Source organism: Argopecten irradians, chromosome 1 (assembly GCF_041381155.1).
Source record: "Argopecten irradians isolate NY chromosome 1, Ai_NY, whole genome shotgun sequence".
NCBI lineage: Eukaryota > Metazoa > Mollusca > Bivalvia > Pectinida > Pectinidae > Argopecten > Argopecten irradians.
The window spans coordinates 5,321,940-5,348,509 of record NC_091134.1 but is presented as its reverse complement, the minus strand read 5'-3'; the positions used below and the strand labels follow the sequence as shown (position 1 = coordinate 5,348,509).

The 26,570-nt window shown below is 35.0% G+C and overlaps 1 pseudogene; it reads left to right on the top strand.

Annotated features, from left to right (window-relative positions):
* The first annotated feature begins 6,408 nt into the window (after window positions 1–6,408).
* On the top strand, window positions 6,409–24,813 carry LOC138315904 (sushi, nidogen and EGF-like domain-containing protein 1; annotated as a pseudogene).
* The last annotated feature ends 1,757 nt before the right edge of the window (window positions 24,814–26,570 follow it).

The following is a 26,570-nucleotide window of genomic DNA, read 5'->3' as shown; positions in this document are numbered from 1 at the left end:
GCATAAAGGATGAAAATTTCCTGTTTGTTATTCCAAGCTTATTTCGGTTGTGACAATATTATGCCGGAATGTTGAGTTAATAACCTCAAAATATGATGATGTTCAACTTAAAATGCACTTTAGCAACAGGTAAAGTAGGTTCACGCACTGTAATTGATGTCTGTATACGTAATTTTCTAGCGCGTGATGAGTTGTCTGACACCCTCGCCTGTGTAAGATAGAGATTAATCTTTACCCTGCTATCTATCCTACAAAGGGTAATCCCTGTGAAGTATTATGGGGAGTCATCCTATATGGGGTCATTGTGATCGTGATAGACCTTTTCAAAAAATGCTAACTTCCTCAATTTCTTGACAAGGAAAAAACAGTTTACAAGAGCTATGAGAATCATTCTCGTTAGTATGTAGTCAATTTGGCCTAAGAGCACAGCATATATGTATACACTTTGGAGAAATGTTGTCTTCAGCAGAAACAAAGCGAGTAAGTATAGAAGTCATTACAACGTGACCACAATCAGGATGTAATTGTGTAGGGTTTTTTATCCTCCATTAGAATAAGAATCTCTATTGTAATCAGATTATGAAAATGTTTGTCACTTTATGCAAAAAATGTCAAGGTATGAGGAAATTTGGCATCAGGGCTTGGCTGTTCAAACAATGATTAGCTAAATCACTTTAAAAAATCCGGCATAATTCTATTATATTGTAGATTTAAAAACACTGCTACCGATTGATTTTTGCAGATTTTTTACTGATTGAAAATTACAGATAGCCAAATATAGCCAGATGGTAAAATCTATATATGCGTATTTTAATCTGGAACACTGTCTAAAATTATTATGAACATTTCAAAGATGCTCCAGCTTCGACAGACCATAAATTATATCCATCACTTGAACAATAATTGGTGTTTAATCGTGTATTTTGTTCTAATTAACACAAAAAAATTAATAAGCCCAATTCATACAGTAAATAAAAGTGACGTCACAATGGCCCTATCATTAAGCCCTGCCCACTGCTGGTCTAACTTTGGTGGTTTGGCTTTGTATTAACTGTACAGTGTAAATTTTTAATAAATGATTTCGTTCTTTATTTTCGAACCGATCTTTAAATGTCATACATCAAAAATGGAGATGGGATTATTCCCTTTCCAATGATGTCTTCCAATTTTCCAGCTTGACATTTCTGGTGTCTGTAGTGAATCAAACATATCTTGTATTTTTCTCAATATATGCTCTCTAGTAAACTCAAGCCAATTTAGACCACCAGTGGGCGCGTAAGGCCTAATCTTTTGTTTCTGACCATGTAGTGACGTCAGTCTTGCATGGCCTTATGTAAAAAAATTTATTTTGCCTATGGTGTATGTGCAATCAGATACTTACATTCCATAGTAGAATATAGGTGCACAGATTTTTATAACAGATGTCAATTAAATTATTTTTTTTGTAAAATTTCAACTTGAAGTTAAATTAGCTAGAAGCTCAAACTTTCCAATGGTGTGTAATGGTGTAAAAGAAAAAAAATTCTTGAACCAAAACGCCAATACCACTATAACGAGTCTGCTCGCAGATTTAATTATATAGTGATAAAAATACCCAATTAGCGAGGACCGCATGGAGCAACATCACCCAAGAAAAAACTTCATACAAAGCATATACACTAAGTAACTAAGCTAAATCATACATTTTTGACGATTGCAAACGATACATGCCAAGAAATGAACAAGAATTACCTACAGTGGAGGCCAGACAGGAGCCCGCCTTGGGTTCCCTCCAGTTGCTGATGTCTTGCTGGATAACCTTACTCGCCGTGAGGAGGGCATGAGACCACTTTCTTGGGAGCGGTGCCAATCCACACACTTGACGTCAGCTCCATGACCCTAAGACAGCAATGACGTGGCGAGTCTAGCTAGCCTCAGTAGCCTCAAGAGTTCTAAACATTCATGTATTCTCGTTTTCTTTCCTTTGGAGTGATTTTATCAAAATGTTTGCTAGACACATGTTTTAGCAGAGTACATGTAACTATAGTGCCCTTGAAACTGTAAATAGCAGTTTCAAAATAGCAAAAATGATTTTTGTAGTATACATTTTGTGTTTTTATTAAAATTCCTATTCATGTTAATACATTTTTTTTATCTGTTGATGCCCTAGCTGCAGTTACTTTTTCATATGTATGCTATAAAGGCACATCATCACATTGTTTCCTTTAAGTTTTAAAATGCTCAAGGTAAGCGCCCCCATTCCTATAAGTGCCCATCCCCCTTTATTGGCTTCAATTTCACTTACTTTGAAATAAATGAAAAATTTTCCTCACAAAACTATTCCTACAGCAGATAACAATCCTCATATACAATTATATTTGTGCCAAAGCCTGAGTAACATTTTTACAATTCTAGATCAAATCCTGCATGATTTATAACCACAGTTTCAGTATCCCATACACAAAATGCTTTCTGTATCCAATTTTTAATTGTCAATAGCAATATTCAAGACTTAAAAACTCTTTTTCGCTTCTATCATACTGATTTTGTCAGTCCAAAAATAAATTGGTTTTACAATAAACCAAAACTGCAAACGTTATTAAGTCAACCCTTTACAGGAGTAGCGTTTCCCTGGCGTATTCTAATGATGTGTACAAATGTACTTCCATTCCCTCTTCTATAATGGTTGGCATCATGTGTTTAACCATGTTATGTCCATTTTGTCACCTTTCTCTTGGTTGCTATAGTAACTTATTCTATCTAATCTGCTGATTGCCATAATCTAAAATTACAACCTATATAGATGTGAGAATTTAATCTACTCCAAAGCCATACTTCTTGTTGCATGTGGCCAGGACAGCATCACTGTCTGAGCTAAAGACCATTAATATTTCTTGTGTACAATCATGGTTAACAAACAAGTTTAAATACCTTAGAAGAGTTGGTTTAAATAAATACATCTAGACAATAAGAAGAGGAAGCGAGTTGTTTCTTGGCAGTTTTTCCCCTCCTACTGGGCTTCGGACAGACCTACCTCTCAAAATTTTTTCTTCGTGACATTTCATAAAATCCCATATTCGGACTGTTCCGTCGTCAGAGCATGTCGCAAATTTATTATCCGTTGGACAAAAACTGTGCAGAAAAATAAACAAACAACATATGGAAATATTAATGCCATAAACTTAGTGATAAAATGCATTTGAACATGTTTCAGTGTCTGTGAAGACAATGAAGCAAATTTCATTGAAGTAATTACTATGAGGGAGAGGTGGGTTCAGCATTTGTAATACTCCAAAAAAACATTCATTTCTTTAAAATACATTCTGAAAGGAGAGAACGGCAAAATAAAGATTAACTCCCATAGCCTGTTCAAACTTATCAACATGCTGAACATTCTACCCTCATAGATCAGTGATCAACATCAAAATATCAAGAACTGGCATTCTGCAAGAAAAAGAGTATATTAATGCAGACAAGTTTTAAGCTGATTGGTCGGAGCCTTTATTGAAAAAAATAGTGTGCTGAAGTATTACATAACACTGCAATAACATATAATTGCGTTGCTGAATCTTGCAGAAGTTGGAAATTTCTTATCGGGCTTGTATGCCTTTATTCAAAAACTGTGAAATGTTCAAAAATACTTAATGGGCTTGATGCTGTGTATCAAAACTGTAAAATGCTTAACAATCCTTAATGGACTTGATATGATATCTTCATTCAAAACTGTAAAATGCTCAAAGTTCCTAAATGGGCTCCATGCCTTTATTCAAAACTGTAAAATCCTCAAAGTTCCTAAATGGGCTTGATGCCTTTATTCAAAACTGTAAAATCCTCAAAGTTCCTGAATGGGCTTATATGCCTTTACTCAAAAGCGTAAAATGCTCAAAGTTCCTATATGGGCTAGATGCTTTTATTCAAAAGTGTGAAATGCTCAAAGTTCCTTAATGGGCTAGATGCCTTTATTAAAAACTGTAAAATGCTCAAAGTTCCTTAGTGGGCTAGATGCCTTTATTCAAATTATGTAAAATACTCAAAGTTCCTATATGGGCTAGATGCCTTTATTCAAAACTGTAAAATTCTCAAAGTTCCTGTACGGGCTAGATGCCTTTATTCAAAAAGATGTAATCTTCTCCAAGAATCTGTTTGTTTGTGCGTATAAGATGTTGGGCTTATGCCTTTATTAAAATGTTGAATCATCCATACCCTAAATGCCTCAATCAAAAGTTGTGAAATGCTCAAAGATTCTGTTTGGGCTAGATGCCTTTATTTCTGAAGCTTCCTTTAATCATAAAGTTGTGAAACTATGGAAGAACATAAATGGGCCTAGACTTTATTGAACCTTTATAATGTTGAAAGCTTGGAACAAATCCTTGTGACTGCTATCCCAGTATATCTTTAACTTCCTAAAAGCTTGCCTCTGCAAATCAATTCAATCAAATCTTTATGGCAGAAGGAGTGGGCAAATGCCTTTATTAGGAATACTTGCATTACAATTTCCTGCTGAATTGTAAACTCGATATGTTTGGGCTTAAAGCCTTTATTGAAAAATTTCCCAACTGGATGCAAGAATTTTTTTTTTTATATTGATTGACACTACAAGTGAGTTTTAGAATTAGGGCTAAAAGCCTTTATTAAGATCAAATAGCTATGTATAGTAAAAATATGGGCTAATGCCTTTATTGAAAAATATTCAAAAACGCATTGAAAAAATTTGGGGCTTTATGCCTTATGTTAAAGTAGGGTCTTGTCAACTAATGTGCTGCATGCCTGTCAATGAAGGTTAGGTTTGATCAATATTACTGAGACAGATTGGTAGATTAACACAAACGCTATACGACTGCTTTAACTCTAAAAAGATTTTTTTCTTTATTTCGAAACGGTAGGCTTTAGAAATAAAAATTAAGTTCGTATTTTGCATTTCTCGACAAAAGATCAACATTCATTTTGATCCGGATTTATGTTTTTTTTTCTTTTACAGCCCTTTATCTCTTGATTTTATTTACGCACGAACACGTTATTAAAGTTTAAATATTAACATTGTTGTGTATGTGGCCTTATACATGCACCCGGATCCTCCACTTTTTAAAATAGAGTCTTATTGGGAAGAATAGCCACGTCGCCATATTTTTTAAAATGTACTATTTACATCAGATGAAGAAAACGAATTAATTTTATATTCATCTTTCCGTATAGTGTATCTATATCCTTCCAATTATACATACACGAACGACCAGCCATCTCGACTTAAAAATTATATGTTTAATGCATTTAATGAAGTTGATTTTAAAGCATTTGTTACCCAAGATTCTTTTAACCGTAGATACTGTATATGAAATGTTAAGTGTTCTTCGTTATCTAACTAATCCTTTTTGAATAACAAGTAACAAAGATATTTATTTCTAAATAACAACACCGTCTGGCTTTTGGCCTTGAGTCGTCTCTGCACGGAGGGAACAAGGTTTAGTCCCCTGGCCGCGACACACCTCCGTCTATGAAAGTGGTAATTTCTGCTCCTGCCGAGCACTCAGCGTAAAGACAGTGGGACGACAAGTTTGCCTATTGTCAATATATAATATGACCGGTTGGGTCGTACTTGTTCTGTATCTCTGGTAGCAAGCTTTAGCGACATAGCACTGTTAAAATGTCCCAATAATATTGAGCTTCGAATTTTTTGTTATTTTTTATATAGATATATAGTTTATAAATTCATTGTTACCGTCTGGACGTTGTTTATAACTAATTTATACTATACAATTAGGTTTTGAAATAAAATATTTGCCGCGATAATTGAGTATTTAACACATTTGTTACACACAATGTAAAACAATGCTTTTAAGACGATTTCCCATTTATCTGTTGTCCACGCTCGTATCCGCGTACCTAGTCTGTCTTTTTTGAAAACCGCAGATGTCTAATGTAACAAGAAGACACCGGACTGCAGCCTTTCTAGTCGTTCAGATTCACACAAGCAAAACATTACATGATTACATACAGCTGTTCATGCAATTGATGTAATTGTAGGCCACGTAGCAGTTATTTAAAGTTTATGTTTTATGTAATATTTTTAATCGTGGAAAAATACCAAATTTTTGACAAATGATCAAAATGATAACCTTATGCTATTTTTACATAGATAATATGTTGTATTAAGAGTCACATTAAGAGTCACATACGTATGTGACTTTTTGTTGAAACGGACTAATATTTTGTTTGTTTATTGGCTCTTCGGATACCGGATACATTCAGTGGGGAAATAAAATATAGAAAAAATCAGAATCTGGTTTGTATTTACTTGAGATGATACTGATATATTTAAATTAATTACATGTAGTATAACGCGAAGGCACACCATATATGGTCAATAAGGGCGGGTGTTAATTCCCTGGCCTGATATACATGTAATTATATCGTAGCCAATCAACGTCAGCAGATACAGGTTACACTAACGATCACACGACTCCAGGCAGTTTATACAGCTACCCATCTTTACACCGGGTACACCGGGAGGACACCATACACTTGGTCAACACGTTATATCGGACAAAAACATTGTTAACATAGGTTCTGTAACACAGTTTGATTATGGCTGACATTCTTGCACTCGTTGTGACTTTATTATTTGAATCTGTAGCCATGGGGATTCTTCAGCAGGACTTGTACCCATATCCTTATCTATTTCCATTGGAAGACCAGCTGTTGTGCCAAACAGACGACGGTTGGTCATCGGACATCATGTTCAGTTTTAAGTTTTTTGGGAATAACTATACTGCAGTTCACGTAAGTACTAAACTGTTATAACTTTTTAACTTATAAAAACAAGATGTGTTAAATTGGCCGAAATTATAAAGATATAGCTTTCCCATGTCTCATTTTCGTCAACAGGTTCACGCTAATGGACTCTTAACTTTCACGGATGAAGGCGCCTGGAGTGTACCCAAACCATTCCCATTGTCAATTCCAATGATCGCCGTGTTTTGGATGGATATTATAACAACTACAACCGGACAAATCTGGTACAGGATAACAAACGACTCAGACATCCTTATCCGCGCCCAAACGGACATCGCTAACTACTATGACAACCAAACTACATTCCAACCGACAAGTGTTTTTTACAGCAACCTGGCTGGAGGTTCCGTACTATGGTGCAGAGGGGGACGACGCGGATAAGGTAGAATAAGATACCGATTCTATTATACTGTAAACAAACTTTCTTTCGCGTGCGATTTACTTTAACGAATTTCGCGATCCAAGTAAATTTGCGAAAGTTGATCTCCGCGAATTAATATCTACATCTTGTATATTGATAGGAATTATCAGTCAATTGTTAAATCGGAGAATATTTATCTCCGTGAACTTAATTGTTTTTAAACAGAAATCGCGAAATTTAATATCCGCGAAAAAATGTTGTTTTACAGTATTCAAACTATGTATTTGACTTTTATCGTTCTGACATGATCTGATAAAGGTCATTAACACAGTAATAATCTTCCATATTTTTATACGAATAATTATTTCTTACAAGTGTTGGCAAAACAGCTTTATAAATGTTTCATTTTCAATTGACTGCAGTTATGATTGATGACGAAGAAGGTTCACGACCCGATCTCTTGAGATTTAGAAAAGATTAAACTAGCTACGTGACGTAATCAACATCGACATGATAATGTTAGCTTCTGCTCGTGTGAAATTGGGATCCACTTAAGTTACTTTCAATTTATATGCTTTTTATCAAAACTTTCCAAATTGTGATCGTCCATCTTGACTTCGATTGGCCTTATTTCCGAAGGATTTTGTTGGGGTTTTTTTTCTCTTAAAAATCCAGGGAGATTCGTAGATTAACACGTTGTGTCATATATTTCATTAAGTATGTTACTTTTTCAGAGAAACACATTTCAGGTCGTTTTAATGACAGACGGAGACAAATCTTTTACAATGTTCCATTATCAGAAAATCGAATGGGCAGGGTATCCTGGCGACTATAATAGAAAAGCACAGGTAGGTCCAACAGCAATCAAATTATTGTTAACTTAGTATATTGTCGTGAAAAAGGTGGGGTTGCTTAGTTCGTCCACCTTCCGATATTTTCCTTCTTGCTTAAGCACTGATAATATGTATGCTCCTATCTCTTCGGCTGTTTTAAAAGGCGTTAGGGTTTTAGTCATTTGACGTGATCATGTCGATCGGCGGTAGGTACAATTACGTTATACCACATAGACCATGGATTCTAAATAGTCAGTATGGATTGAATGTTCGTTTTTTATAGAATATTTAGAGTGAATTTGAACAAGTATATCACCGTTCAGCAAGTTTCGTTAAATGGGTTTGTTTTTTGGGAGCAATGCTGACATATATCATAAGCAATTCAACACTGATATATGATAAGCAATGCTGACATATAATGAGCATACTGACATATAATAAGCAATGATGACATAAAATAAGGAATACTGATAATATAATAAGCAACGCTGACATATAATAAGCAATGCTGACATATAATAAGCAATGCTGACATAAAATAAGAAATACTGATAATATGATAAGCAATACTGACATATAATAAGCAATACTGGCATATAATAAGCTATATTGACATATAATAAGCAAAACTGCCATATAATAAGTTATATTGACATATAATAAGCTATATTGACAAATAATAAGCAATGCTGACATAAAAATCAATGCTGACATGTAATAAGCATATTGATATGATCGGTAATTTAACAAAAATGGATGCCTCACTACGGATTTTTATTTTATGATTTTTAGCGCAGATATATGCCATAACATTGATACGATTTTCAATACCAAGTATCGTTGCATTTCCTAGAAATTGACTTATGAAAAAATGGGTTTTTGGGGGGTTTTTTATGGTCGAAAGGAAGATTGGTTTTCGGTTGCTAGGGTATAAAATCAGTTGCTAGGGGGTTTAATTTTGATAATTTTCTAAATAAATGGCCTGCAATGGGGCTATAATCCATATGCATTAAATATTTGTAAATTGGCACCATTTTTTTTAACATTTTTGCGTATTATATAAGAACTATAGGAAAAGACATGCTAAAATCCTTTTTAACTGAACTATGTAATTATGAACTTTTTTAATTTAAATATTGTCATTAAATATATTGACATCTGTATAGGTTGGAATGATAACGGATAATAAGCAATGGATTTAAAAGTACATGGATATAGATAAATACATGAAATAAGATTAAAACCAATTGTATTTGTTATGGGACTTAAAATAATATATCTTCATCAATCGTCGTTTGATTTCCTTAGCAATCGATTTCATAAAAGCTAAATAACTTTACCGTAATATGATTTAATCTGAAAGTGTGGTCCTTAATCAAATGGCTGTCTACGAACCTAATGAAATAAAGCCAAATTCCGATTTTTTAAAGTTTATTTTGTAGCAATATAACTTTAGGATTTTGGTGTATTTTAGAGAATTGCCAACTTATATAACCTCGGCTGGCATGACGTTTCCAATCAGCTAAATAATGATTTACAATTTCAAACGGAAATTCAGTATCAAATAAATACGAAGCCGAAAGACTTGATTGTTAAAACATTTATTTTGCATGACGATGTCTCGATCCAGGTCGGTTTCAATGCTGGTAACAATACTACCAGTTACATTTTGAGCAACACTGACCATGGAGATATAATCAATCTTGAACGTAGGAGTAACACCGGCGTCCCGGGCAAATTTATTTTCCGTATAGACGGGAATGGCAGTATACCAGCACGAGATGAGATATTAGCCGGTACGTAGACATTCTCGTAATCAATTGTACATTAGTCAAAGCTAGTTATACAAATACAAGTACTGTTTAGGCCAATCCATTAAATTCTTGATAAGAATATCCAAACTTCGTTTTAACTCTTTCCACAACACACTTGATTTGCAAAATAAAAAATACATCAATCAGAAATAATACAATATAAATAACATAAATGCAAATTATTAAGTTGCACATAATGTTTGTGATGTCTATGTCTATTGTTCATCCATGTTTATGTTGTCCTATGTTCTTTTAAATGTGTCATATGTACATTTGTTTACGTGGAATGAGTGATTGTTGAGTAGGATGTGTGAATAAAAGGTTTCGAACCTGATTTGGTAAGATAAGGTTTAAATAAGGGTAAGACAAAGGTTTTGGACCTGATTGTTTAGACACGGGTAAGACAAAGTTTTGAACCTGATTGTTTAGACACGGGTAAGACAAAGGTTTTGAACCTGATTGTTTAGACACGGGTAAGACAAAGTTTTGAACCTGATTGTTTAGACACGGGTAAGACAAAGGTTTTGAACCTGATTGTTTAGACAAGGGTAAGACAAAGGTTTTGAACTTGATTGTTTAGACAAGGGTAAGACAAAGGCTTTGGACCCGATTGTTTAGACACGGGTAAGACAAAGGTTTTTGACCTGATTGTTTAGACACGGGTAAGACAAAGGTTTTTACCTGATTGTTTAGACAAGGGTAAGACAAAGGTTTTGGACCTAATTGTTTAGACACGGGTAAGACAAAGGTTTTGGACCTAATTGTTTAGACAAGGGTAAGACAAAGGTTTTGAACCTGATTGTTTAGACACGGGTAAGACAAAGGTTTTGGACCTGATTGTTTAGACACGGGTAAGACAAAGGTTTTGAACCTGATTGTTTAGACAAGGGTAAGACAAAGGTTTTGAACCAGATTGTTTAGACACACGGGTAAGACAAAGGTTTTTAACCAGATTGTTTAGACAAGGGTAAGACAAAGGCTTTGGACCTGATTGTTTAGACAAGGGTAAGACAAAGGTTTTTGACCTAATTGTTTAGACATGGGTAAGACAAAGGTTTTGAACCTGATTGTTTTAGACACGGGTAAGACAAAGGTTTTGAACCTGATTGTTTAGACACGGGTAAGACAAAGGTTTTTGACCTGATTGTTTAGACACGGGTAAGACAAAGGTTTTTGACCTGATTGTTTAGACACGGGTAAGACAAAGGTTTTTACCTGATTGTTTAGACAAGGGTAAGACAAAGGTTTTTGACCTGATTGTTTAGACACGGGTAAGACAAAGGTTTTTGACCTATTGTTTACCTAATTGTTTAGACACGTGTAAGACACTGTTAACACGTGTAAGACAAAGGTTTCTGACAAGTGGTCTACCTAAATGTCAGCTATCCATCGTACCTTAATCAGAGATTTGTCAGTGTCTGTGATGAACAGAAGGACACATGCTGCTAGATAGTGGGTTTGTTGCTTGGTAGTGTAATAACCCTGTTCCGGTAAGTTAACATTTCTATTACTTCTTTAACAAACATCTTCATTGACTCTGTATATCTTCTGAGAAAGTATACTTCGTATTCATTGGTTTGTCCACAGGTAGTTATCGTATAAAATAATACTTTTGATAAAAAACCCATCCTTATCAAAAATATCTAAATAATTTTATTTCTGTCAGATGAACTATCAGAGTGAGATGCCCTATAAACACTATTTAACGATTTTAATTTGTTTTCATTTATTGATGTAAAGCAACCCAAGGTAGCTGACCAACTAAAATGAAACAGAAAGTTGAAAGGAGTCGGTCAATAGCCGGGTATGTATTTGATATGGGTATTGAATGGAATATGAATATATACATGTGTGATTCCTAATATAATAATAGTATAATGCATTATATATAGTATTATATGCTATCCGATATCCAACTATATATATCATATCCATTTTTTTCAGGTAATATTTCAACTTCGCTAGCCAAGGGTATTCAATCCGAAACTCTACCGGCAACTTTTGGGGGATGTCGTGTCAAAATTGTTTCCGCTTTCAAATCTGATTGGATCCGGCTAGGTTCATGCGACCAATGAAAACGCAGTTTTTATATTTTCAAATAAACTAAATCGAAGTGTTAGTGGTGCCCTACATTTGTAAATTGAAGCGTATCATGACTGTCAACAACACCTCCTAGCAGAGTCATATTTACTATTTAGTCAATCATTTAATGAAGTACTTGGATACGTTGTTCTCTAAAGAAATTAGGAAAGGAAATGCTTATGTTGTTTCTGTTTCTAAAAGTTCAAAAAATTATGCAAAGATAAATTGCGATCTCCTGAAAAAATTGGACACTGGAGCATGAAACACAATAACCGGTGTTACAAGATGTTTGTCTTTGGTATTTTGAATCTGTCGCAAACAACAATAATTTGAACTTGTTCATTGGTTACTTATTACGTAAATGCGGTGATCCAACAGCTGGCGCTGTGCGGAAACTTCAGTTTTGAAGTGATATCTGCCAAGGATTCAATATCGTAGACTACTGTACCCTTGGCTAGCAAAGTTGGTAATATTTGCGGTTTAGATGTTTAGAAATTACCGTAAATTCTTTTGTATTACCCACGCCGTCGTTTTGCCTGAGAAATAGGTTTTATGTAATCTGCTTTGGAGTATTTGTTGCAACTATTTCCTTGCAGAAACTATGACAATGTAAGAAATAGCTAGATTATTTGCAAAGACAGTTAGAATAAATCCTTTCGTTCGTTATGTGTTATATTTCATGGAAGTACAGGGTTTTAACCATAACTGGTCTATGAGATTTTGCCTGAATTGTATGTGATCATGTTTTGGACAGTCACCTATAAATCAGTTAGGTAAATCCAAAGTCGTCCAGCTCGTAGTGTCAAGACATACACAATATCAGATGAGTTTCAATTATACTTTTATAACAATTCAATTGTTTATTTGGGTGCCCATGGCAACACACCGAGAAAAGATCAAACCCATCATTTTTCGCAAAATCATCTGCTGTTCCATTTGATAATATTTTTCTCCATGCAAATACATACGTTTGATTTTCATACTTAATTCTTTATCTCTTTTTATTGTATATTTTGATATACATTAGTGTGTAGCATACATTGGGTGTTCTAGCATATATATTATGATGCGCTAACGTGCACCATTGGTTATGCGAGAACACTCAATGTTTTTCAAAATATTTTAATGTTTGAATATGTGGCGATGTAAATGTTTCCATTTCTGGAGTATGGCTGATACTATCGTTACACTTCAAGTGACTTTTATTTATTTAGCACCTGTTGCAACTGGGATACTTCTGTACCCCTACCTATACGATGGAAACGGATTCGCAGGAACTGAGGATAATTTGTTCGGTCCGTCACTTGATTATGGTTCTCCAGCTATCAATTTTCCCTTCACCTTTTTCAACAACTACTATGATATCATACACGTCAGTTCTCAAACAATAAAGATAACTATAAATGAAAAGATTAATTAAAGATCCATAATATATTAATGATTAATAATTCCATCTCAGGACTTTTGAAATGAAAACTTTATTGTATATACGACTTTTACGACACGAAATAAGGTCTGTTTTATTTGGATTATTAGGGTGACCGGTTGAGGCGTACTTGTTCGGTGTCTGCATACCTCAGTGGGATATCAATATAACAAGGCAACGAGTTTTACTATTACAATGAGATACAGCACTGATTCACCGCAGCCAAAACAGCTGGAACAAAATAAAACCATATGATATCAATTATATAATCAATTCATTATAACATATCGAATTATATTTTATTTTTAACTCAATAATTGGACAGAATTTTCTGAATCACACTCTATAGTCGTCTTCAAACATGTATTGGTTCACATCAGGTTTGATGGAATGCAGGTGACAATGCTAGCAGCTACACTGTGAACAACACACATTTTGATGACGTCATCAATCTTGAACATAGAAGCAACACCGGAGTTCCAAGGAAATTTATTTTCCGTGTGGACGGGACGATATCAGCTGGTGATGACAAAATCGTCGATAGTGTGCAACAAATAGTGTGGTATTATAACGAAAACTAAAGTTGTTTTAATCAAATGAGTTAAATTCTTCAGTTTTATGTTTGTGGTGTAACTTGAAATCACTAATTAAACTGTTGTCGATATGTATACAATACGAAAATAAATTGTTCTTTTATTTAATCAATCCTACTATAATTTGGATTTTCTCAAATGTTTTGTTAATTTTGTGTGATTAAAATGAAGTACAGAATAAAGCTGACAATAGAAAAGGAATTTAAAGAGAAATTAGGAACGACATTGCTGATCATTCCGAAATGCCGTTCTCTTATATATAAATTCAATAAGAACTACTAAACATTCAATATTGAGTTTAATAAGTAAATGATGTTCGTGGAAACAAAAAACCGCAATTTCAATTGAATATTTTCTTAGCTTTTTAACAAAATTCACAAAAATGTATAGCGGAAGAGAATATAGAGAGTCTTGAAATACACCATTCCGACCCACTCATTTACAGCAAGTCAGAATACATTTGTTATTCCAAAACTGTCAAGAGAACCACAAAGGCAGAGGTAAGTGATAGAATAGGCATGAACATCTTAAATATTGAAAATCGAGAAAGGTATTTTTGTCAGTTATTAAAAAACACTTAACCTATGACTAGTTAGTATTAAAGTTATATTTTTGTTGAGTAACAATATCAAAGTAAGTTTTTATACTTATTATTTTAAAGTGGTTGAAGATTTTAAAAGAAGTGTAACCTTTTATATACTTTTTGCTAACGTATCATAAAACATCTTTATTTATATGTCAAACCCTTTGACTATATGCTGTGTGTGTTAACTATCCTAGTATATTTGGCTTGCGGTATATTCATGTTATGTCTTCTTGTATAGTGGAACTCTTGCCCATTTATAGTGTTATTGGGCCGCGGATGTCCCGATATATTATCATAAGACTTCCATCTGTGGGTCGCTAGTTCGAATCGCATGTCGGGCAGTTGCCAGGTACTGGTTGCTCTTCGGTTGTTTTTCTCCGGATACTCCTGCTTTCCACCAACAAACCTAGCACGTCGTTAAATGGCCCTGGCTGTTAATATGACGTTAAAAAAATATAAAACCAAATTATAGTGCTATATCACTGACGCATGCTGCCGAAGACACCAAGCAACACATACCACCCGGTCCCATTAAACTGTAAACGGGCGAACCAGTCGTCCCACTCCCTGAATGCTGAGCAGAAACTACCAATGGTTTAATTGATTTATCCCTATCATCATTTCCGCGGAAAAAGAATCCGCCATTGTGTTGTGGTTGTAAATAAGCGTAAACACCAACTCTTCAGTAGGTCTTTTTTCCGTGAATTAAAGTATTCAACGATTGAACATGCTTCTGGTTCGTAATTTTGTTCATTTTTTCTTATATTTCCATCTCGTATTATATTTTTCAAACACGTTTCCTTACATTATTCAGATTATATAGCTTTGACAAACTGGAAACCATGAAAATCATGGTAAGTACAGCAAAATTCTTGAAGAATTCCAAAATGTAATGAAATAATTGCAGATTTTATATGTAAACCACTTTCCAGCGTACAAGTACACTTCAATGATTTTCCCCACTGCATTATTAAATTTCAGCATTTTTAAAAATGGAGCAATTAAAAGTTGTTGCTGTTGCTATTAATGACATAATGCTGGGGAAGTCGACCCCAGGGCGCCCCAACCCTGGCAGCTCTCACAAAAAAACCTGATGTTCAATGCCACAAATGTATTTATCCCACAACTATGCATGTTTCAAAAAGGAAAGCCCATGTGAAAAATTCAATAGCAGTTGGTTATCATTTATGTTTACACACCCCGGTGTGTAAACACCTACGGCGCCTCTGATTGGTCAACTCCTACATGTAGATCTCTTGATTCCGACTGGCTCTCATCTTTGGGCTACTTTTCATAGCGTATTCTTTAAATAACATTGTATTTACAATAGAATATTGGCTCTATATTTAGGTACTATATTTTACTACACATTGTATGGTGGTAAGTTTCCCTCAATGAAGGCGAGAAAATGGTCACCACGGTCTAAATACAGAGTTAAACTTATAGGACAATAAGTTCCCTGACGCATGACTGTTGTTTATCATGTTTTTCTACCACAATAGGAGGTGTTATTAAACTCTCAGGACATTGAATAAACACTAGAGCTGTTGATTAACAATTTGTTTATACCACACAATGACGTGTTGTGCGAATGTTTTTACATTTTTACATGTAGTCCGACATTGGGTTTTATTTTCTGGAAGCAACTATGAAGATTTGAACTCAATAATCCTAAAGGTGTTCCTAATTAGAATAATTTGATATCGATGGATTCTTTATCAAACGATGACTTTTGAATACTAAGTAGTGTCTTTTTGCTGATGAAAATATTACTACACCTTATTTGCATATCTCGGTAAATACACGTTACCGTATCCCCGCCGTATATCCGTCGTATTTCTATCAGCTAAAACGAATATTATTGTGGTAGAAACAGGTCACACTACTCGTGGTTGTTGAATATTGAATTTATTCCACACTCGTAAGTTATATTTTAAAAGTTACAAAAGACACTCGCTAAAGCTCGTGTCTTGAAACTTTAAAAAAAAATAACTTACTCATTGTATAACCTCTATATATAAACTCTCGTTAGTTAAATTTCAAGTTTTAATAGACACTCGCTAAAGCTCGTGTCCTTCCAAAATTTGAAACTTAACTAACTCGAGTTTGATTAAACATGATAAACAACAATCACAGGTTGGGGAACCTCTATATACTCATCACTCTTCAGCGGGGAAAATAAAATATTTGTACTATTAACACAAAAAAATAAAATGTTATATAATGACATCATTCTAGTTCTTACGTCATTTTATTCCATTTGGTCTCATATTTTTTACTATATATACATGTATATATGTACAGTTAGTCTTATTGTGTATTTAATTACTTTAAATATAGACTTTTTACGACAAATATAATGCTGAAAGTTTTACGTCATACATATGCCTACTATGACATGGATTTTATATACTTTGAAATATTTTTAGTATGTAGCGGCTGCATATGCTGGCCCTGATAACATCTGGCTTAGACAAGTTTACAATAAATAAGGCTTTGATACACTTGTTTTCGTTCTTGCGAATTTGTTTTCAACATTCAGTCTTTCCTTTTAAGTTGTTCTATGAAATTTGAATATGTATATAAACAATACTTTACAACCCAAGCAGATGTGGTTACGACATATTTTTTTATAAATTTAAATATAGCTCTTTATATTCTCATGATTATATAATATATATAATATTTTATAATTATTATATAATTGTATAGGCAGTTGAGCGACTTGCAGGGAGTTGGTAGCAGACTTCCAATGTAAACATGCAAGACAAAGAAATGTGTTTACATGAAGCCGTGGTAAAAGGATTTACTAATGTAGGTATATCACAACGTGACACATTATTACATAATAATTTATTAATCCATGATTGAAATTACCTTTGTGTGGTCATTCTGAGTATGGTAGTTTGGTAGATATTGATTTGTTATCTTTTACTCAAACACCTTATACAACACGAAATAAAACAAAATGGATTTCCACATTCTGAATTATTGTCAATCTATTGGTCAAAAGATACGGTATAATCGGTGATCTTTATTGAGCCTCGCCTCGAAATTTGAATTCGTGAAAAATTCTTGAAAATCTTTTGCTTTTCTTGTAAAAGGTCGAAATACCATTGCAGTTGTTTAATTTCAGGGTCATACACTCCAGAATCAATTTCTGAAATCGTACATTTGCTTACAAATGGACCTCGGATGAATACAGGTAAAAGTAGCTTGGTTTATTTTGCACATTATGACATTTACTTAGGAATGTAATGTAGTAAGCATCATAATGATCTGCCATCCAACACAATACAGAGTAGCTATATTCATTTCGATAATATAGTCAATATTGGTAATTAGGATAACGTCGGGATACAAGGTGCGCGATATGGTAATTAACATTTAAAGATGCTCCACCGCTGATAAATGGTATTTTTTCACTATTAAAAACAGGAGCAGACGATTTAGTATTTTTTTCGGTTACAAAAGTTACTTAGTTTACACCATTACCACCATCGAAAAGTTTGAGCTTCTAATTTGACTTAAAGTTAAAAATATGAAAAATAATTAATTGCATCCCGAAAAAAATCGTACCACTATATCCTATATGGTATGAACTACTGAATGCGCATGTATCAAAGGCAAAATAGATAATTTTACATTATTTTCTGTGTTAATTAGACTATTATATACACGATTAAACACCAATTATTGTTCAAATGATGATTCATTTATGCTCTGTCGGCGATGAAGCATATTTAATGTATAGATCTAAGATAATCCAGGAAGTGATGATAATTTTTGGGTCTCCACGAAATTATTAAACTTGTGTTACAGCTACATTTAAAAACGTTTTGAAGTTAAAAGCCGTTTTGATTAAGGTTTCCTTTAAGGTAAAGTGATTTACATGATTTTGTTCTAATAAGATAAGAACTATGCCCCATATTTGCTATGATAAAATACAAGACTGATATAATGGGTTTGAACATTTCATTGAATCTTTTAATATCGATTAAATGTTCATTTCATATATTTTAAAACAATTTCTTGATAGTGTAGCACCGGTTTAATGTAAAATTATATGTTATTGTATTTATACAAAGTCGTGTACTTTTCTAACAGTATGGAAAACAGCTAAGTGTGTCCTTTATTGAAAAAGGATAAATCTCCAATTATCGACCTATATCTGTTCTTCCTGTGCTTTCAAAATGTATTGAAAAACATTTACACACATTTTTGAACTTTTTTCACGGCACAAATTGTTATTAGAACATTAGTAGGGTTTCAGACCTCGTCATTTATGCCAATCAGCTTTGGCAAATTTCACTAATTCATAGTTTGAAGCTATCGACAAAGGTTTTCTTACAGGTATTTTATTCCTTAATTTTCAAAAGGCTTTTGACCTGGTCAACATTTTATTACAAAATCTTTATTTAAACGGCTGTTCTGAAAATGCATTTAATTTTTCAAATCTTTTCTTCTCGATCGATTCCAAACAGTAAGTTTTTTAAAAAAAAATGGAGTGATGGACATCATCTCAAAGTTGGTGTACTCCAAGGATCAATACTTGGTCCTGTCATGCTCATTTTATTAGCTCGCCTATTCGAAGAATAGGGGGAGCTAATGTTGTCACCCCGGTGTCGGCGTCGGCGTCGGCGTCAGCGTTGTCGTCCCATTTCACGTTAAAGTTTTTGAGCAAGTTTCTGTTTCCTCAATTGTTTGAGCTTAAGTCATCATAAATGTTTATGATTTTATTTTCCTAATGTGTATGGATGCTGAATGTGATAATACAACCAATTTGGGGCCCTTTAGGGTTTTTGAGTCTGTTAATTTGTCATATTTCCATGTTCTTCTGAATAGGCGAGCTTTGCTGTTCTCCAACAGCTCTTGTATCTAAAAGCTGTAACTGTGCGCTGATGATACCAGTTATGTATTCTGACAAAGTCATTGATGTAATTAGTGACAATCTACATACAGATGCACAACTTACTTCTGATTGGTGTAGATCGAACCAAATGTGTATAAATACTGGAAAAAACCCAAAAGCTATGTTGATTGGTACTAATCAACGAAAGTGTCGCCAAAATAGAAGCTTTAATATTGTTATAAATGACTCTGTAATTGAAAACGTAAAATCTGAAAAACTGTTTGGTGACAATTTGGATGAATGTTTTTATTGGAATTGTCAAATTAGCTATGTATACGAAAAGCTTTTCTTTAACATTTTTCAAATGAAACATTTGAGTCCATTTTTCAGTAAGTCTTCACGTCTTACCATTTTAAACTGTTTTGTCAACCCACGTGTTAACTATTTTGCAAATGTGTGAGGATATACTGCCAAATTTGATAAACTTTTAAAAAGAGCAGCAATGATTTTATTGAAGTGTGATTTAGATAAACCATCCGCTGTGATATGTTTCCTCAGGAGGACGGAAGGGGCGCAAACATGTCTTTTTGTCCTCCTCCCCCCCCCCTTCCCATTTTCGCCGACTGAAATGTTCTATAAATGCACATTTGAAAAAAAACGTCCTCCTGCATATTTTCATACTTCATTTTAGAAAATATTTTTCCCGGGGGAGAACCTCGGTCCCCAAAACTCCCAAAATCTCGCGCCTTCGGCGCTCGCAAAATTATCAAAATACATCGTGAAAGGCATATCAGCCATTCTAAATCGTAATATGTTTCATAAGACCCCATAAACACCAAAATGCTCGCCAATTTGCGTACTCATTAATTTCCTATTAGCGACGCCACTGTCTACATGTCTAGATGTGTACAAGGATTTTATGTAATGATATGCATGTATTAAAAATAATGTGAAAAACAGTATATAAAGTATTATGGTTTTGTGTTGAATTGGTCTCCTCTTGTGTAAGGACACTTAATGTTATGTAATATTTATATTTCTTGAATAAAAAACAATGGATTTGAACGAACCTAAAAAAACCTAGAATACAAATCGAATATGCCAAGATGGGGGGAGGGGAGGTTAGAAAATCTTGAAGACCTTTGCCCTCCCTCCCCATTACGATTCGTCTTCCTACGCCACTGATTACGTTAGGTTGTATAGATCTCTTACACTTTCACTACATCCGGTTTTTGTTCCTCCTTTTCTTTGATATTTTTTGTTTCAGTTTTGTCTTAATTCCACGTTTCAGGAAAGTGCGCGGTGTATTTGAACTAGGAGCTGGCACCGGGAAACTCACCAAACATTTAAGAAGTGCTTTATTAAAGGTAGCATAAATATATAATGCCACATAAAAAGTTTTAAATGGACGGTAAGCCTTGACCTCCGAGGTTATATTGCTAGCGTAACATTGGAAAAGTAGAAATTCGATAGTCGGTATCGTTATGCACTGTCGGCAGGTTTTCCAATTCATGAGAAAACACTATTAAAACTGATCAATTTTCTACGTTTTGTTGTCAGTATAATGTGACCAGTGGTGTGTTGCTTGGTGTCTTCGGCGGCATGCGTCAGTGATATTGATATAGCATTATAAAAGGGACAAGTGTCCCATTATACAAAAAGACACAACACGAATATATCACAATCTCACAAAACACGCACTTCGCACTTCACACACGCAAGACACTACATACACGGGAGGCCGTCCTTACATGACCCTGGCTGTTAATAGGACGTTATACATAGGAGGCCGTCCTTACATGACCCCGGCTGTTAATAGGACGTTATACATAGGAGGCCGTCCTTACATGACCCCGGCTGTTAATAGGACGTTATACATAGGAGGCCGTCCTTACATGACCCCGGCTGTTAATAGGACGTTATACATAGGAGGCCGTCCTTACATGACCCCGGCTGTTAATAGGACGTTATACATAGGAGGCCGTCCTTACATGACCCCGGCTGTTAATAGGACGTTATACATAGGAGGCCGTCCTTACATGACCCCGGCTGTTAATAGGACGTTATACATAGGAGGCCGTCCTTACATGACCCCGGCTGTTAATAGGACGTTATACATGGGAGGCCGTCCTTACATGTCTTGGCCGTTAATAGGACGTTATACATGGGAGGCCGTCCTAACATGACCCTGGCTGTTAATAGGACGTTATACATGGGAGGCCGTCCTTACATGACCCCGGCTGTTAATAGGACGTTATACATAGGAGGCCGTCCTTATATGACCCCGGCTGTTAATAGGACGTTATACATGGGAGGCCGTCCTTACATGACCCTGGCCGTTAATAGGACGTAAATATAATAAATCAAACCAAACCCAAGCTAGGTTTTGCACAGAAATAAATCACATGCACTACTTTTATGGAATCTTTATTTTTGTAAAACAAATATGGTAATTGTGTTCCGAGATGCTACATCGCTGGACAAATGGCAATTTTTATCTATCTTTGTTTGTTTGTTTGTTTGATTAATTAACATCCTATTAACAGCTATGGTCATGTAAGGACGGCCTCCCATGTATGCGATATGTTGCGTGTATGTTGTGCGAGGTGTGTGTCTTGGGAGACTGCGGTATATTCATGTTGTGTCTTCTTGTATAGTGGAAATGTTGCCCTTTTTATAGTGCTATATCACTGAGGCCGGAGACACCAAGCAACAAACCTCACCCGGTCACATTATACTGACAACGGGCGAACCAGTCGTCCCAATCAAAACTGGGGCAGATGAATTAGTATATTTCTTCAGTAACAAAAGTTACTTACTTAAATGATATCAGTTCAAGCTTATTATATCTCTTCCATGTCAAGCTCGTGTGACTTTATAGCTTTATATGATAAACACGTAAGTAAGTTTGAAAATGGCCATTTATTTGAACGACGGGTACACATCACTATGTACGAAACGATATGTTTCATTTTACGTATGAAATTACATAATACAAAACTGAACTGATCAATGTTTTGTGCAAAACTATTAAACAAGAACACATAGGATAGAAATCTCTTCCCCCATTTGCAGCTAGGCATTATCCGTATAGATCGGAATAGAAATTTCGAAGATTTTCTAGCTATTCCAAATGTGTACACGACAACAATCAATATTTAGATTTAATTATCTACTAACTTTGCGAATACGAACTTTACAAGTCAGTAAATATGGAAAGTTTAAAACTTACAGATGCGGAGAAAAAATATGTAGAACACTTTAAATGGGATTTTTTTCTATGACAAAAAGAGAGCAAGTCATTGACCATTCATCGTTAAACATCAATTCATATCCAAATGAAAAATATTTCTTGTGCTCTTTTGGCTGTTAAACAGATTTAATCTTTGATATGTTTAAACGATTTTTATTTTTCGATACTTCTTCATAAAATTGACATTCCTGCATTGATGCATTATTTCCCAAATACTTTATATGCTGAAATGTAAATCAAGACATTCGTTACATTTCATTTGTTAAATTGAATAATTAAAAATATATAGAAACAAAGGCCGAATCTGAAGCGCATTAAAACTACTTGCGGAAGTCAGTGTTACGTTGTATGTATTCTTGCACGACTACCGACCTACTTCGTTTACACAAGTGTAAATGATTTCCATGTTGGAAAGGTTACATAGCATAGAAAAACGGAAATGTAAATATTTACAAATGATTTCATGTTAATCCATACGTGGCATCTCCTCTGTAGGAAATAAAGTTTATAGCCACTGAACCTATCCCGGATTTTTTTTAATTGCTGCGTACCAACTGTCCAAGTGTAGCCACTGTCCAATGTACCGCAGAATCTCTTCCTTTTCCAGACAACTATTTTCAGGTAATGAAAGTTATAAGAACAATCCGGTAAAAGTGATCGGCTGATGCAATATAATGAGGGTTTTTAGTTGGAAATGAAAACGTGCTTCGTTTAGACATCGCATGCAACATTCCTTCATTCGATTTATGATATATATATACAAGAAAACATAATTTGCCAAAGGCCATACTAGGATCTCATCAAAATGATATATATTGACATAAAGAAGTAAATGTTGATTAATTGATTGATTTTTTTCGTGTTATGTTCAAGGGCATCGTGGCGTCGCATTGTTTCCATTGGTTTGCAAACGATATTGCACTGCAAGAAATAACTCGTGTTCTACAACCTAACGGACACTTCGGTAGGTGCATTATGTAACGAAATAAGTTTATTGATAGGATGGACCTTGCAACGTGCAAACATTAATGGTTATACGAAAAGTATATCAATATAACATTTCAATATGCAAAATATTGATGTGAAATCATACCATCAAAATATTACACTCATACTTATGAACTTTTAGTGTTGGTATGGATCTTTCCTGATACAAGAGTAGATTGGGTGAAAGCTGTCAATGCCAAGGCGATGTCATTTAAACAACCCAATGAGCCTCGATACTGTGAGTTCATAGGAAGGTATTTGTCATTGTGTCATTTAAGAATATGATCGTGAGCATTTTTTTCTAGTTCAACGTAACAAAATTACATCTTATTGTACGGAAACGTTATGGAAATGTTCCTATAGGTTTAATGATTAAAAGTTTTATATTCGATAATAGTGAATTTTGGTGGATGATAACTGTATTATCATGTCGGTGCGTCGTCCACTTTTTAGCGCTAAATTTGTTTTATGTAATTTTAAACCCCACCTTAAAGCTCTGTTTAAAGCTGTAGGCCAAAAAGCTTTGAAAATTCTTATAAATCTGATCGAAATACAGTTCCATATAACCACTCCGTTTAGTAGAGGATGTGACAACATCCCAAAAGGGGTTTATTCTGATAACATTTTTACCTCGTGTAATTCAGGTCAAATGCATTTTCTACACAATCCACTCCATTTCGTTCCAGTATACATATACATTTAGCTTTGTTGTGCTCCTTGGGCGAGATGACTATGTACACGAAAATTATTTTGACAGCTTTTTTAATTTATGTCGTCCCCATTCAAGATTCTAGCAGTAGCTATTTGATTGGTCATTTCCAAATTGTCACCAGAACTTGACCCCTATTGGGATGTTATCATATCCTGTTTTCAAACGTAGTGATAATAAGGATATGTGTTTTAATCAGATTGAATTCTTACACTCGTTAGTGTGTGTAAAGCACGATGGGTGTAATCAGTCATCATATTGAAGTATTTTTAGTAAATTATGTTGCTTGTCTTTTTATAGTATACTATCTCCGACCGGCTGCATTTCTATTCGACCATATCATCCTTTGCAAGGATGCCGAAAGAAGAAAAAGAAAACGCACTGGAAGAGTTGGCGAATATCGTAGAGTCCAATCCAGTTACCACCGGTAAAGATGTGTTTCAGTTCCCGAACACTGTAGATATCTACCAATACACAAAACAGTGATGTAAAGATTGGGGTATCATTTATTATAATGCATTGATGATGAATAAATGAAAATTGAAATTGTTGGGTATTTTTAGCATCTATGTCAAGTGGAAAGTGATTATCATGGCGGAACTAAAGCATGTTTCTCAACTGACGCAGCTGCAGACCTCGACGAATGATGAAAAAGTCCAATGTTATAGAATATGTCTCCTAAATCTGTGATTAAACTGAGAGATCCGTAAGAGTTATCTTACGCATTCATGCAATGTACAGTTAAAGTGCAGTCTGAACAAAGTGCGTTACTCATGCTCTATTTGTACAAATGACAAAGATGTATCTATAATTGTCTTCTTTAAACATTTCATTCCATTTGCATTTCCATTCCATTTCCTGAGACACTTGCTCCAAACTTGCTCTGAGTTCTGTCCCCTGGCAAAGACAACCCAAAGTCAATAAAAGTGGTAGTTTCGTTTCTACGCCTGCTTAAACGGAGAAGGACGACTGGTTTGTCCGTTGTGATGAATGGAATTTGACATCAGATACTTCAATAGATATTGGTCTTTACACGAACACCCACATCTACAGTTCTAATAACGATTGTCGACTCTTGATTCCACCATCGATATACCTATGTGAATTATGGGCAATGAAATCAAGAGCATTATTACATGACTAGTAACGATCAACGGCACAACGAAAAAGGCGACTAAGTTTAGGATCTTAAATTTTCTCGTCATTCTTGACACCACCTCACTGTTGATCTTAGGTTGAACTCTGCCCCTATGAGGTAGGATCTTAGTCCTGTCCCTTGGCCGAGACACCCCAAAGTCAAGTGCTAATTTACTCCTGCTTTAAGGGAGTAGGACGACTTGTTTGTCCGTTGTCAGTATAACGTTATCGGTTGAGGTGTGGTGTCTGGCCCTATAGGTAGGGCGTTAGAATTGTACCTGCTGCCCCTATTGGATGATCGTTAAAGGCTACTAAATTTAGGATCTTATCTTTTCTCTTTTTCCTAACTGACTTTATGTTTTCTAATGCCTCCCTTGGCACCGCCTCACTTATGGCCTAGAGTGGAGTGTGAGGAATGCTCTGGGTTCTGTCACCTGGCCGAGACACACCAAAGTCTATAAAAGTGGTAGTTTCAGCTCCTGCTTAGCGCTCAGCATAACGGGAGTGGGACGACTGGTTCGCCAGTTGTCAGTATAATGTGACCGGGTGGGGTGTATCACTATACAAGAAGACACAACACGCAACACACCGCATACATGGGAGGCCGTCCTTACGTGACCATAGCTGTTAATAGAACGTTAATTAATCAAACAAACAAACAATGCTTGGTGTCTTCGACGGCATGCTTCAATGGGATATTACTGTAAAAAGACAAGTTTTTTTTCTCTATTAAAAGAATATTCAACACGAATATACCGCAATCTCCCAAAATATGCACCACGCATTTCCCACATGTAAGACACCGCATACACGAGAAGCTGCCTTAAATGGTTTTGACTGATAATAGGACGTTGATTAAATCAAACAGGTTGGTTTATTACGACTTAACGTCCTATCAACAACGAATGTAATTTAAGGATGGCCTCTAAGCGATGTGTGTGAAATACTGTTTGTTTTGGGGCTCCGGACTACTGCCGGATAAACTTGACCCAGAACTGTAGCCTCTCGGTGAATGAAACGTCACTCGGCCTAAAAACTGACACATTCACATTCACCGAAATGCGTCATTTTTTTAATATCGAAAATCTCGTATGTCGGTTTCTTATCTAGACTTCTCTGTACTATCTTTCCCTTACTATGAGACAATTTAATACTCTCTTTGTAATTTT